Source organism: Pelodiscus sinensis, chromosome 7 (genome assembly GCF_052426305.1).
Source record: "Pelodiscus sinensis isolate ZL-2025 chromosome 7, ASM5242630v1, whole genome shotgun sequence".
NCBI lineage: Eukaryota > Metazoa > Chordata > Testudines > Trionychidae > Pelodiscus > Pelodiscus sinensis.
Genome location: NC_143058.1, coordinates 13524171 through 13538285, shown reverse-complemented (window position 1 = coordinate 13538285; position 14115 = coordinate 13524171). Strand labels below are relative to the sequence as shown.

At 45.2% G+C, this 14115-nt stretch overlaps 2 protein-coding genes across 4 annotated transcripts in view; one reads left to right on the top strand and one right to left on the bottom strand.

The window, feature by feature from the left end:
* Positions 1-5897, bottom strand: part of LOC102456685 (glycerol-3-phosphate dehydrogenase [NAD(+)], cytoplasmic-like) — a 44971-nt gene extending 39074 nt beyond the window's left edge. For all 3 annotated transcript variants that reach the window (XM_075933188.2, XM_006137653.5, XM_025178813.3), the window contains exon 1: positions 5763-5897. The gene's annotated coding sequence lies outside the window, so the exon portion shown is untranslated. The remainder of the gene's footprint in view (positions 1-5762) is intronic.
* Positions 5782-14115, top strand: part of OSBPL11 (oxysterol binding protein like 11) — an 82021-nt gene continuing 73687 nt past the window's right edge. The window contains exon 1 of the mRNA XM_075933183.2: positions 5782-5910. The gene's annotated coding sequence lies outside the window, so the exon portion shown is untranslated. The remainder of the gene's footprint in view (positions 5911-14115) is intronic.

Here is a 14115-nt window from a genome sequence, read left to right as displayed (position 1 = left end):
TTCAATGGCTCGCAAACCTGCCCTGAAGGTTATTATTATGCTTCTGTCATCAGTGCATGTGCGTCACCAGGTTGCTCACAAGCATATTATCTTAGGCGATGTCAATGCTACTGTTGGTTATCACTATGCATCATGGGGCAATGTGATAGGTCATCACAGAATAGGTAATAATAATGTACTCTAACTGCTTGCAATCTAGTTATTGCCAACAGTTGTGATGACCTGACTACTCCGTCAGTCAAATCACTGTCATATGTTTGATTATTTTATTGCAGTGTTTCTCAACCAGTGGCAGGAGTACCCATAAGGTACTCAAGAGAAGTCTGGGGAGTACGTTAACACAACTGAAATTTGGAGAAAACTGAATTTTGTTTTAAGTTTTACAGTGTTTTATTCTTTTTGTACTTTTTACACCCAAAAATTTCATCGCCTGCCCGGCTACGATTAAGTTGTTGAAATAAATGTGTTGCAACGGTAGAAAAAAAATTGTGTATCTGAAAACTGTAGGTACTGGGGGTACTTATAATTTTTTTAAAGGAGTTTTTATAAAAAAGGTTGGGAAACACTGTTTTATTGTATGTGAAGGGATCTCAGGGAGGTCTGCCTCCCTCATGTCATGAGAGGCCTGACTGCTAGTCAGAACCATAGACTTGTGAGAAATGAAATATTCCTCTATATAGATCTCAAGCAACATAGAGAATAACTCAAACTTGTGAAGAAAATCAAATTTCTAGCCTAGAAAACTCCGACAAACAGTTTAAGATCCAACAGAAACTCATGAAAGAATTTTCCTCAATTACAGAAGTCTCAGTGAGTGAAGAGACAGCTTGGAAACATTTTTGGGACACAACATATAATATTGCTGCTGACGTTCTTGGCTTCATTCAGAGGAAAAATCAGAGTGGATTTGATAAAAATGGTCTTGAACTCACAGTGAATTACGTATAGAACTTACAGAGTGGACAAGGATTCAGCAGCTAGGAAGATGCAGAGTATTGAGCCAAAAAGATGGCTGAGATCAAACTATGGCAAATGAAAAATGAGTGGCGGGAAAAGAAAGTATAGAGCTACAACTGCAGCAGAACATAAAAAGATCAAAACCTTTTTTGCTGGGCTCTCTGCTGTGTATGTCTCCGAGTGCAATGGGGTAACCCTTGTATTGTCCCTGGATGAAAATGGACTCAATAGACAAAAAAAGAAATACTTCACCAATGGATGGAACATTTCAGTTTCCTTCTCAATCTCCCTTGCAACATTTCTGAGGAAGCAATTAATGTTCTTCTCCAACTTCCATGAAGAAGCGATTGCACTAGCCCTCCCCTCATGAGATTGTTATGGCAATCAAGCAAATGTCAAAAAAGAAGCAGATGAACCAGGTGGCATCCCAGCTGAGATCTCTATAAGCAGGGTGGCTACCACACTGCAAGACACTTCAATTGTCTCTTCCATAATACCTGGGACCAAGAGTTGGTGCTATAGAATTTCAAGAATGTCAACATTGATCACCTCTGTAAAAGTAAGAGTGGTAAAGCAAACTGTGATAATCGTGGCATTTTTAGTGGGAAAATTCATACTCAATAACTTAACACTGTCTTGTGGAAACCATCCTCCTGGAGTCTCGGCATGGACTTTGGTCTGGATAGGGCACTGTAGACATGATCCGCACATCCTGTCAGCCTCAGGAAAAGTACTAGGAGCAAACCATGGGTCTTCATTCGATGTTTGGTATACCTCTGTAAACCATGAGGGACTCTGTCAACATTTTGTTTATCACTGGACGCCCTCCTCAGTGAATGCCTGTCATTTGGTCTTTCCATAATGAGATGATGGCCAGAGTGCTGGAAAATAGCAAAGCATCACATCCCTATCTAGTCCCTCATGGCACCAAACACTCTTCTCCATCCTTTATTTTCAGTTATGTTTATGCATGAATTTCATGGCTTTGACAGAGAAGTATTTATCCAATTGTGGACTGCAGGGAAGTTTTTTAGTGTGAAATGCTTCCATGCTGACATGAAAATGACAGACTTACTCATTAAGAAGCCTTTATTTGCTGATGACTGGTAGCTCACTCGATGACACTCGGTTTGTGACTGACCACTTTGCTCATGAAGTCAGCCATTTTGGTTTTAGAATTAGCTTAAAGAAAACTGAAAGAGACCTACAGAATGATAGAGGCATCACAACATGCTTTAAGCTACATGTCTATTGGGCAGTTGTGCTTACAACACTTCTATATAGTTGTGAGACACAGACAACCTACCACTATGGTGCTGGTGACGGTGCCCAGTAGTGTGACCTGAACTGAGGGCTTGCTGCAGCTTTTGCCACTCTTCACCCCAAGAAATGGATGTTGGGGTTCCACACCTTTCCATCTATCTCCCCTACTGTAGCTGGACCAGCAGGCCAGGGGTGTACCGGTAGTTCGGAATATGAATCCTAGTCCGAACTACCTAGTTCGAGCCCCGTGTAGCCGCGCTGTACGGGGTTCGAACCAGCGGGGTTTTAAAAATGGCGGCTCCCCGCTTTATGCAAATGAAGCCCGGGAAATTCAAAACCCGGGCTTTATTTGCAACTGCGGTATGCCTACATTACCCTCCCAGTTCGAACTAGCGGGGTAGTGTAGACATACCCTCTGATACTGACAAAGCAGAAGGACCCTCACATGAGTCAGAGGGATTTTGGGTGTTAGTGTAAGTGTGATTTTCCTATCTCCTGTTAAGGAGTGCCTGGTGTGTCTGTCAATAAAGCTGGAAGGATGCTTGTTTCTGAGTGGGTCAGCACCCCAAGTTGAGAAACACTGGTCTCCGTGAAATCTGTATAGTACCTGGGAAAAGCACACCAACGGCCAGATTTCATACACATTTGGCATGGCTGTGGATTTGGTAGGGCACTAGATACGATAACAAGAGCAGCATTGCATTATGGGCTTTTGTACATACACATGCAGGCCCTCTGTGTGTCTCTACCGTTACATTGTATCTGTTATAGTCTCTATATCCAATATAGAAATATTCCATGGAATCTGACTTTTAGTCTGATGTGCCATCTTAACGTATGATTTCTGAGTAAGCGCTAATAATGTTTCTTATGTTGTATAATGTATTCTGTTTCATTTTACTGAATTCAATGTAACAGATTATCCTTTTTTTAAAAAAAATCCTTTGATTTTGAAGAATCTCTGCCTGATTGTCAATCCTTTCAGTGTAAGGCTGTATCCGTGTCCTTTCAAGGGTTAGCAAGATTACCTTGCTGTGCGGAGCCCTCTGTGGGTCAGAGACAAGCCTCCTGGTAATACTCTGATAGACCCTTTTAAGGAGACCATTACCTTATTAACCCCTTTCAATACACAAATTGCATAGTCTGAGGCAAATCATTATTGGAATGCCTGAGGTCTAAATTGTGGGGTAACAAACTCCCATCATCACTGTCAGTGGGGCCGACTGCCTCTCCAAGCCCCATGGCAGGATGGGGGGGGGCTACTCCATGCCCCCAGAAGTCCCCTTTGGACAGAAAGGGCGGGATTGGGGTTAGGCAGCCCTTCACACTGTCCAGAGTGCACCATGCTTCTCTCAGGAAGCCCTCGGTGCTGCCCAGAGCACACTGCGCGACGCTCCGGCAGCAATTCAATGGGCCCAGGGCTTTGGCCGCTGCTGCTACCACAGCAGCAGAGGCAGTGGCTGGAAGCTCCAGGCCCTTTTGTATCGCTGGGCCCTGGGGCAGTTGCCCCTTTTGCCCCCTCCCTCCATTGGTGGGCCTGATCATCGTGTTGTTCCAGGAGCAAATCTCCCCAAACATGCACATGCGCATGGTGGGAGTTCTGTTACCTCAGAGGCTGCAACAGCAGTGATAAGGTCGTTGCTCCTCAGGCTGGAGAAAGGATTTCTTTTGCCCCCAGTCTCTACCGAAGACTCTGGGGAATGACCCATTTGCTTAATTTGTGCTTTTTTTTTTTTGGTTGGGGAAAGCTACTTAAGTTGCCAAGCACGAAATCCCACAGAAGGACTAGCTTCAGATAGTGGCAAGGTTTCCCACCATATTTAATAAGGCCCCATGTATATTTTTATCCAAGAGTCATGTGCTGATGCTGCGGTGCACAGAGCATGTTGATGACTAATACTGAGCAGAGCTGGAAATATTGCAGAACTTGTGTTTGAAGGAGGTAAAAGGGGAACAGGGAAAAGTGGGCAGTTTCAGATACAGAGTGGACTGCTGCCACCTCTGGACAAAGTCTGCCATGCCACCCAGTTACATAATTGGGAACAGAATTTGGCCCTATGTCTATATGACTAAGACAGGGTTTAAGGAAGAAAAGTGAGGCAATTGTGAGAAAACGGGAAGCTCCTAAACACCAAAAATAACTTACAAAAGGGCTTGGCCTGTTAAAGCTACATGAGGAACCAGCAGTAGCCAAATAAAACCAAGCCCCTTAACCTATATATCACATAGAGCAGTGTTTGACATGCACAGTAAATCCAAACCCAATAGTACTGTAAAATCTATATAGGTCAGAAACCTAGACATTCCACCAGTCCGTTTCAGCAACGTAAAACATAACAGGACAAATTCTGCTCTGTGTTACACTCACTCCGGCACATTAGCTGTTTTTAAACGAGGGCAGGGAACACCAGTTGGTATGCAAGCTATTTTAAGAAACCATCTGTTCCTTTAATTATATTTTCCTTTCGCCTTTTATGCCTGCAGCACCTGAAGGCTTTATAGTGAGTTCATTTTATACATTTAACAAAATTTGAGAGTAGAATTTGGCCCTTTAACTATTGCTCCGAACAGGTCCCCTTGCACCCAGTTTCTACTTTATGTGGTCAATCAGGCAGAGAAAAACAAGAAGCAAGAAATGTGTTTCCCACATTATTAATAGACTAAATGTCTGTTGCTCTGAGTAAGTGATTAACCTTAGTAGTCAATCATTGCAAAGATTACAAACACAAGGCAATGAGCACCACTAACTTGCCTCCATTTTTCCCTCAGTGAGTAACTATCTAATTCACCAGTACTCCTGAGAATAAAAAATTCAGTGTGGGGAAGGTGAAGTACCTTTCTGCTCTTCCCTTTTCTCTTGCAGGACCTTATGCACCAAAGCACAGATCTCTCTCTACCATTGTCTTCTGTGCAGACAAGCTACTGGAGGGGAATGCAATGAACTTGCCAATGTGTTTAAAAGTGGACTTGGCCAAAGGTAACTTGTTTTTTAAATTTGGAGATATAGCTGTTGAGCTGTTGTGGGTGAATGGGGAAAATATTTTGCATGTTTTTTTAAAAAACAAGACTTTTGGGGGCACAAATAATTAAAATTCAGATGAAATTTAAGACTTCAAACTTTGACTGTGGCTGGGGTTGCCAGCTCTCCCTGACCAGCCACTATTATTGCGAATGTTATCCAGTCTGTCCTACTGGGAAAGTTGGCAACCCTAAATGTGGCTAGTCCTCAGTAAGGACCATAGGAAAAACTGAGTCAGAGAGGTATGGAGCCACCCACAACTCCTACTAATTTCAGATTAAGTCACGGGTAATTGGGGGGTGATCCGGATCATATCTGGGTAATTTATTTTTCATGACCAGATTACAAATGATTGGCAGTTGTGTGATAACAGAAGATTATCACTTTTTATATATGTTGTGGCCTGCACTGTGATGGAATTATGCATCTTTTTAATGCCACATTATGGAACTCCATGGTACTACAAGTAATAACATAAGTAAAAACTAATATTGACCATGTAGGAAAGCAAATCTGTACTTACTTATATTCTTGTTATTCAGGGCCTGATCCTGAGAGGTTCTGGATACCCACAGGAGGAAGCACTGGTCCTGCACTTGTAACAGATTGCAGGCAGAGTTAGCATCCCAGTGCAAGTGCAGCAGCAAGTATAAAGAGCCTAGCGGAAAGAGGTAAAAAGTTGTTTTGTTGCTGTTGGTAGCAGTTGTCCGCAGACAGAAGGAAATAAATCAGGGACCTGACATTCTTGACTCAGTTCTTGTGTTTCCTGTTGTGGGAAATATGCTTACTATGTACCTATGTTTAAAATAAAGGGCCAGAGAGAGGGCTAGTTCTGTATTTGTGGCAGGGAATTTCTTTAGAGGAAATGTATGGTTCTCCAGCCCAATCTTTCATAGGTTCACAAAACCAACCCCCCCCCCCAAAAAAAACCAACCAAACAAAAAAAACCCAACAACCCCAACCATCAGTGAGGGGTGAGGCCGCACAGAGGCAGAACAAGGGAATTTTTGCATCTCTGCCTGCCACAATATGTTCAGTCTGTGTGCACAGCAGTTACTATGGTGAATCCTCCTCACATAGGGTCATTCCATTCAGGCTTTTGGTGAGTGAAAAGGTTTTGGTCCTAAAATTATGTTATAGAATTTCCCTTTGATATCAGTGAAGGTCCAATCTCACTATGTTGCCCCATTAGGCCTTATGGTTGTATAAAGCCAGTTGCTAGTTAGAAATGTTACTTTCAGTTCTAAAGGGACAGAATTATGTACCGAGATTTTTTTGTCTTTGGGGTAAATGCTCTCACAAAATCCATAGTCCTGTATAGATGATGGAGTCACTTGTGTCAAGTATTTTAAACATTTATAACATGTACACAGAGTACCATAGGTATGCTGAGGCAAAGATGGGACAAAACTATCATAATTTATTCAGACATCTTCCTGCCTGTAAACAGTTAAGGCACAGAGAATATAGGGATATGGCTACACCGCAGAGGTTTTTTTTTTTCAGAAAAACTGCAATTTTTCTGAAAAAACCTTCACTTACGTCCACATTGCAATCGTGTTCTTTTGAAAAAAATTGAAAGAACAGAGTTTTTTTTTTCCGACAATGGTAATCCTCATTCTATGAGGAAGAAGCCTTTTTTCTGAAAGAGCTCTTTTGGAAAAAGGTGTGTGTGGACGGGGAAGAGGGAGTTCTTTCAAAAGAAGAGGAAAAAGCACAGGTTCCTGGTGGCCACTGTTAATAGTAATCACAGCTTAAATGTGAGATAGCATCCACACTGAACAGATGCTATCTGTTGAAAAAGCAGATTGCTTTGTCGAAGCACTTTTGCAGTGTGGATGCTCTCTTTTGGAAGAAGTTTTTTCGGAAGATCTCTTCCAGAAAAGCTTCTTCCAAAAGAAGCCTGCAGTCTAGACATAGCCTGGGATGTGGAGAGGAACCATTCTTTTTTTTTATCCCAAAAAAATCCCCAAATCAAAATATGATTGCTGAGAGTTTGCTAAGCCAAAAGCATTCCTGATTTTGCCAATCTCTTTTTTAAACTCACTGATGGGGCAAAACCAGACTAATTTATCCAAGTTCTGGTCCCACCCAAAACGTTAGCAGATTAAAAAGTCATCGCCACCTCTAGCATTGGTTCTCCAAAAGCAAAATCTGATCTAAAAGATTATAAACACAAACCCTACAACTAGCCCTAGTTCTGTCCCTCTCAGCTTAGTTCCATAAAGTAACTAGTTGCAAAGTGGGGAAAATCTTTTTTTCTCAAGGTCTGGAAGAAGCTGAGGCTTTGTTTTGTGCAAGTTACTACCGAAGGGTATGTCTACACTACCACCCTTGTTCGAACTAGGGTGGTAATATAGGCAACCGGAGTTGCAAATGAAGCCTGGGATTTGAATTTCCCGGGCTTCATTTGCATAAAGCCGGGCGCCGTCATTTTTAAATGTCCGCTAGTGCAGACTCCGTGCCGCGCGACTACACGTGGCACGGACTAGGTAGTTCGGACTAGGCTTCCTAGTCCGAACTACCATTAAACTACCGTTAACTACCATTAAACTACCATGAAACGAGGAGTAACGGTAGTTCGGACTAGGAAGCCTAGTCCAAACTACCTAGTCCGTGCCACGTGTAGCCGCGCGGCACGGAGTCCGCACTAGCGGACATTTAAAAATGACGGCGCCCGGCTTTATGCAAATGAAGCCCGGGAAATTCAAATCCCGGGCTTCATTTGCAACTCCGGTTGCCTACATTACCACCCTAGTTCGAAGTAGGGTGGTAGTGTAGACAAACACGAAGAGTTCTTAGTTAGAGCTAATTTTATGGAGAGGTATGGTTGTTGCCTTTTTACAGGAAGATGTCTGTTCCCAGAGATTACTTGGCTTGTGGGGAAAAGGTGAGTCTCTTAAGTCCAGTATAGCTTTTTCATTCTGACGCCATTTAATAAGCTCTTTGTTGTAAGAACTGTACCTGGTACTTCACTGTTATCAACCTTGACTTGGGGATATAGTACTTGATTGGAAATCCAATTTTCTTTCACATTCATCTTTCACTAGAGGGCACCAACTGATCAACAAAAAACAGTAGCTTCCTCCCAGGCAAAATATTTCCTCCTGAATACAGGTCATAGCCAGCCTAGAAGAGTGTCATATAAAGGGTTGAAATCTGGTGAGGCCTTTTACCTAAGTGGATGTAAAAAGAGTGACTCTGATAGATGCCACATGGAATATATTTAGTTTAAGAAATGTCATTCTTTGAATTCAAGAGATCTGAAACATCCAAGTAGAAACAGCACTTGAATTTAGCTTTTTTGTTGGTAAGGCTGAAAGACTGCATATTCTTGTCTACTTTCCCTGTCTACTAAGAGTCTCCTAAATCATACAACCAACCAGAAATGCTGTTGCTAAGCTGAAGAATGCAAAAACTGATAGCCCTTATTTAATCTCCCCTTACAAAACAACTTGAAACTTTTTTGGAGGGCAAAATAATTTAAAATATGTGCTAATGTCACATTTTTGCTATTGTTTATATTACAGTAGTGCCTACAGATACTGTATTATTAGACACTGTATATATCAGGACTCCATTGTGCTAGTTACTGTATAGACATGGAACCCCATCCCAAGAATTTACCTGGACCTTCTGGGTGTGGTTCATTGCCCCATGTAGTGACACCGAGACCACTTACAGAGAGAAAGAATGAGTTTGCTCTACAGCCTTAGCTCAGAGCCAGCTGACTTTTAACTCAAGAGATAGAAGTTCATGCACTAAGCTTCAGAAGTCCCAGGTTCAGTTCTGCTTGTCAGCATGACACATTCACAGGATGGGAAGTCTTGGATGGGAAGTCTTCAACACAACCCAATATAAGATCTGAATAGCAGGATTACTTCTCAACAAAGACTGCAATGGAGGAGAACCCCCTGGTCTCCTTGCCACCGGACACAGGTGCCTCTTCTGGCTATATTTGTGTAGCTGCTGGTGCACAACAGCTCCCCCCACATTAAACTACTTGTGTGCAGGCTTTTTCCCAGGAAGAACTTTCCTCCCACCCCTACCCATAAAGTTGTGTGGAGACGGGTGAGTGCTGAAGGGCAGGGGCGGATGAGAGTTTTGCGGGGCCCAGGGCAGCACAATTTTGCGGGGCCCCCTTTGGAGAAAAAATAGAAAAAAGCATCAAATGCGCAGATTGAAGGCTATTTTCATACTAAATGTGAATTGGATACATTTGATAAACTTAATTTAGTTGGATAATTTTTATTTTAATTATATTGTAATTCATTGTTAAACAAAATTCTGCATTAATAATTACAAATTTTCATTTAATTATATTGTAATTTTGGCTGAAACAGAGTAGCCAGGCTGCCGTTTTGACCCTCATATCTTGTTATCCTAGGCGGGCTTGAACAAGCATCCGCCCCTGGAGCAGGGAAGGAAACCCTTGCTAGAGCAAAGCTAACCTGACAGGGGCTCTCAGCAGGCCTGCCCCAGGACAGGCCCTCTCTCCAGGTTGCCCATTAGCCCGGCGAGGTTAGAGTGCGGCGGAGGGATACCGCCCGCCTGCCTTTTGGGGGGCAAAATATGGCCGGGAGAAGTGGAGTTGGGAGAAGTTTGCCCGGCAGAGCAAAGGGGAAAGTGCCGCCACAAGGGGGGCTCGCTCCACAGGCTCAGCTGTGGCCGGGCTATGGCAGCGCTGTGTGGCTGCAGCCACTTGGCTGCCGGCTGCCTGCTGCTGTGGCTCTGAGGGCTGAGCACAGACACTGCAGTAAGTGCCACTGGCCGCCCTCCCTCCCCCATGCCCTGGGTCTCCGCTCTGGGCACCGGGGGCTCCCTTCCCCCTCGGCAGTGTCTCGTGTTTATAACCCGGGTAACCCAAAACCGCCGGGATGGGCACTTTGGGGAGCTTTCAGCTGCTTACAAATAGGCACGTTGCTGCTCCTTGGCCCCCGCCCTCCCGGCCACGGTGATAAGCTAAATCGCAACACCCCCTCCAGCGCTCGCCACTCTCCGAACTGGGGCGGGGTGATGGCCCTGCATTCGGGTGTCTTAGGTGGCCTGATTGTGTGTGTGTGTGTGTGTGTGTGTGTGTGTGTGTGTGTGTGTGTGTGTGTAAGGGGGGATGTCGTTCTAGATCCCAGCAGCCATCCGCCCCGGGGCTAGCTGTGATGAGCCACACACAGGCAGGCGATGTGTTCTCTCGCGCGCCACATGAGATTCCTTGCTCCCCTCGCGCTCTCTTGCGAGTTGAACTGGCAACCTGGGCGGGGAGCCTGAGGCTGTGAGAGAGAAAGAGGCAGCTGACCCCGGGGGCTGTGTCTGCGCTTCAGCTTCACTCTTAACCGAGCACAAAGGTGGTGGGAGGCTGGCTCCCCAGGGAAGTGGGTGAGAGATGTGATGTCATCTAAAAACACCGGCGCTGGCGCAGGGCCTATTGAAGCGCGGGGCCCGGGGTAGCCGCCCCGCTCACCCTGCCTTATATCCGCCGCTGCTGAAGGGGACAGGTGATAGGATCATCAGGAGTCACGGACTCTGATGCAGGTGATGACTGCAAGATGGTCATTATGTACCTCTGGACTGAGATAAAGGGTCATTGTGGGTAGCAGCAGGCATGACTGAGTAGGCCTTTTTAGAAATCCCTCTACTCACCCCATACAGGAAAGGATGAGGGAAAGGGCTAGACAAGGTACCCCACACATAGGCTATCCCGCCATACCTGACTGGATAACTGCATCCAGCAAGATCACTCCCAGTGTGGTCAAAACCCAAAAATGTTTCTTGCAACTTAAAATGTCCGTGCCCTACTAGACGAATCTGAAAGCGAAAGATCCAAATGCAGAACAGCAATGGTTGCCTGAGAACTCTCAAGTTACAACATCGACATTGCAGCTCGCAGCAAAACAAGATGTGCAGACGAAGGCCACTTGAGAGAAGAGGATGGTGGTTTCACTTCCTTTTGGAAAGGAAAGCCAGCAAGTGACAGGTGACTACCTGGTGTTTGCTTTGAAAGAACCTTCTAGTCAACTGCCTAGATGGCCTATTGCGATCAACGAGCACCTTATGACTCTTCTCATTCAGTTGGTCAATACAGTACATATGCACCAACACTTGACGCTGAAGAAGAACAGAAAGAATCCTTCTACACTGATCTTGATAAAACTGTCAAATTAATAACCATAAAGCACCAGGATGTGCGTGCGTGTGTGTGTGTGTGTAGAAACATTGACTAAAATCTGGTGCACCAAAGAAACCCCTGCTGACTTATGCAATGCTAACATCATCACCATTTTCAAATCTGGAGATAGTTGCCACCCTCGGCCCTATTGAGGCATTGCCCTTCTCTCCATCACTGGGAAGATCCCTTCTACAAGCTTACTGAATCGCCTGCTCTCTCTTGCAGAGGAAGTATTTCAGAGTCCCTGTGTGGCACCATGGGGCACCACCGACATGATTTTTGTAGCCAGACAGATCCAGGAAAAATGTCAAGAACACCAGGAGCTCAGTATGGTCTTTATCAATCTGACCAAAGCCTTTTACTCTGTCCACCATGAGGCTCTGTGGAAAACCATGTCAAAGTTTTGCTGCCCAAGCAAATTTATCACTATTAAAAGTGTAAGGAGATTGTTGGCTCTTTACTAAAATTCAGTGGGGGGTTTTAGCTGGGTAGTCCCCCAGTACCAAAAGGAAGGGGAAGGGCAGATGAGAAATCAGGACCCTGAGACTGAGAGCCTAGGAACAATGGGAAGAGGCCAGCTCTCCAGGTCACCCTAATTGAGGGGCTGGGCAAGCTAGACAGGAGGCCAAGGGGTCCTGTCTTGCATGTGAGCTGGATTTACCTGGATCAGACAGAGTGGGGCCAACCTCAGGAGAGAGCAGGGGCCAGTGCTGAGTTGGGGAGGAGAGCCATGTGCGCCAAAGAGAGACAGAGACACAACCCAGTAGCAGATCCTTGCTGGGAAGAAAGCTACAGCCATAGAGCCTGCCACACAGTACAGAGAGTAAATCCATGTGGGGGGCAAAGCTGTAGCCACAGAGCCAGAGGGGCCAGAGAAGCAGCCTGGGAGCTGGAGGCAGCACAGCAGAGAGTGGAGCTGAGGCTGGAGCAAGCTGGAGGTGGGTGCAGTGAGCAGCAGGGGAGAACAAGGGGGGACCCTGAGTAAAGGCCTAGCACAGGGATACTCCCCCTGCCAAGAAGCCTTGCAGGCCCTGCTTGGGGGGGAGGGTCTAACACTCAGGAGAAGGGTCCTGTCACTCAGAGTAAGTATCTGACCTGCAGCATCCCTGCAGCCCAGCCAGGGCCTGAGAAGGCGGCCTGGGACCTACAAGGAACAGACTGTGAACTATCCTTACAGTCCAGCGACACTGTTTGTGAAGTCCCTGTGACACAGAGCAGAGTGATAGGTTTCCCATTAACTTTTCCCGTTGGTTTCTTATTTTATTGTAATTGGCGTCTCTTTAATACGTAGTATTTGCCTTGTACTGTCTGCAATCATCAGTGGGTCAGAGAAATGTCATGACCTGCCCTAGGTGACCTGCCCTAGGTGACCATGACAAGGTTAGGGGTTGAGGCCCAGGAATTCTGGGCTCAGCCTTGTTGGGTTTACAAGGACCCTGCCTCACAGGAGAGTGGAAGGGGAGCCCTTGAGGTCAGGAAGGCATCTGGCTAAAGGAAGTGGGAGCTTGGACTCAGATCCTTTCACCAGCCCATATCACCAGGGCAGTGTAGAAGCCAGGAAAGTTTCCCTCGACAGCTGGACCATTCCCTCCATCCCTTTACATAAAACTTGTCCATGACCAGATGACTGCCTCTACCTTGTGCAGCAGCTCTACCTCTGAGCCCTTTGTCATCCGAACAGGTGTAAAACAAGGCTGTGTGCTGGCACCCAGCCTTTTCTCCATTTTCTTAGCACTTATGAAAACGTTAATCCAAGACTGTCTGCCACTGGGCATTGGCATTCAGTATCGCACTGATGGCAAACTCTTCGTTCTTTCTCCTCTCCATGCCACAACTAAAGAAATATCAGCAACAATAACCAAACTCCAGTACAGAGATGATTATGCTGTAGTTGCACACTCCGGCTACATCTAGACTGCAGGCTTCTTTTGGAAGAAGCTTCTCCGGAAGAGATCTTCCGAAAAAACTTCTTCCAAAAAAGTGTGTCCACACTGCCAAAGTGCATTGAAAAAGCGATCTGCTTTTTTGAAAGATAGCGTCCACACTGAATGGACGCTATCTTGTTTTTAAGCTGTGATTACTATGGACAGAGTGGCCACCAGGGCACCTGTGCTTTTTCCTCTTTCCTCTTTTTTGAAAGAACTCCCTCTTCCCCATCCACACATGCCTTTTTCCAAAAGAGCTCTTTTAGAAAAAGGCTTCTCCCTCGTAGAAAGAGGTTTACCAATGTCCAAAAAACCCCTTTGTTCTTTTGATTTTTTTCCCAAAAGAATGTGATTGCAGTGTGGACATAAGTGAAGTTTTTTTTGGTAAAACTGCCGTTTTTCCGAAAAAACTCGGCCGTGTTGTAGACATATGCTCCAAGGAGTATCTACCAGCAGCCCTTAATTGCTTCTCTGAAGCTTACAAAACAAAAGTTCTCCACCAGTTAGTCTCCAGTCAATTGTCTGACCCAGAAGGGAAGATCTACATGGATAAAGAAGAACTGGAAAATGTAGAACACTTTGCCATCTCTCACAGAGGACAGACATAGATGTTGAGATTCAGCACAGAATCTGGTTTGCCAGCCTTGCTTTCAGCAGACTGTTTCACCTGGGCTATGTCTACACTCACATCTTCTTGCAAGAGTAATATGCAAATGAGGCTAAGCGTTGAATATCGCTGAGCCACATTTGCATAACTAATGAGCAGCCATTTTGTGGAAGAGGCTCTT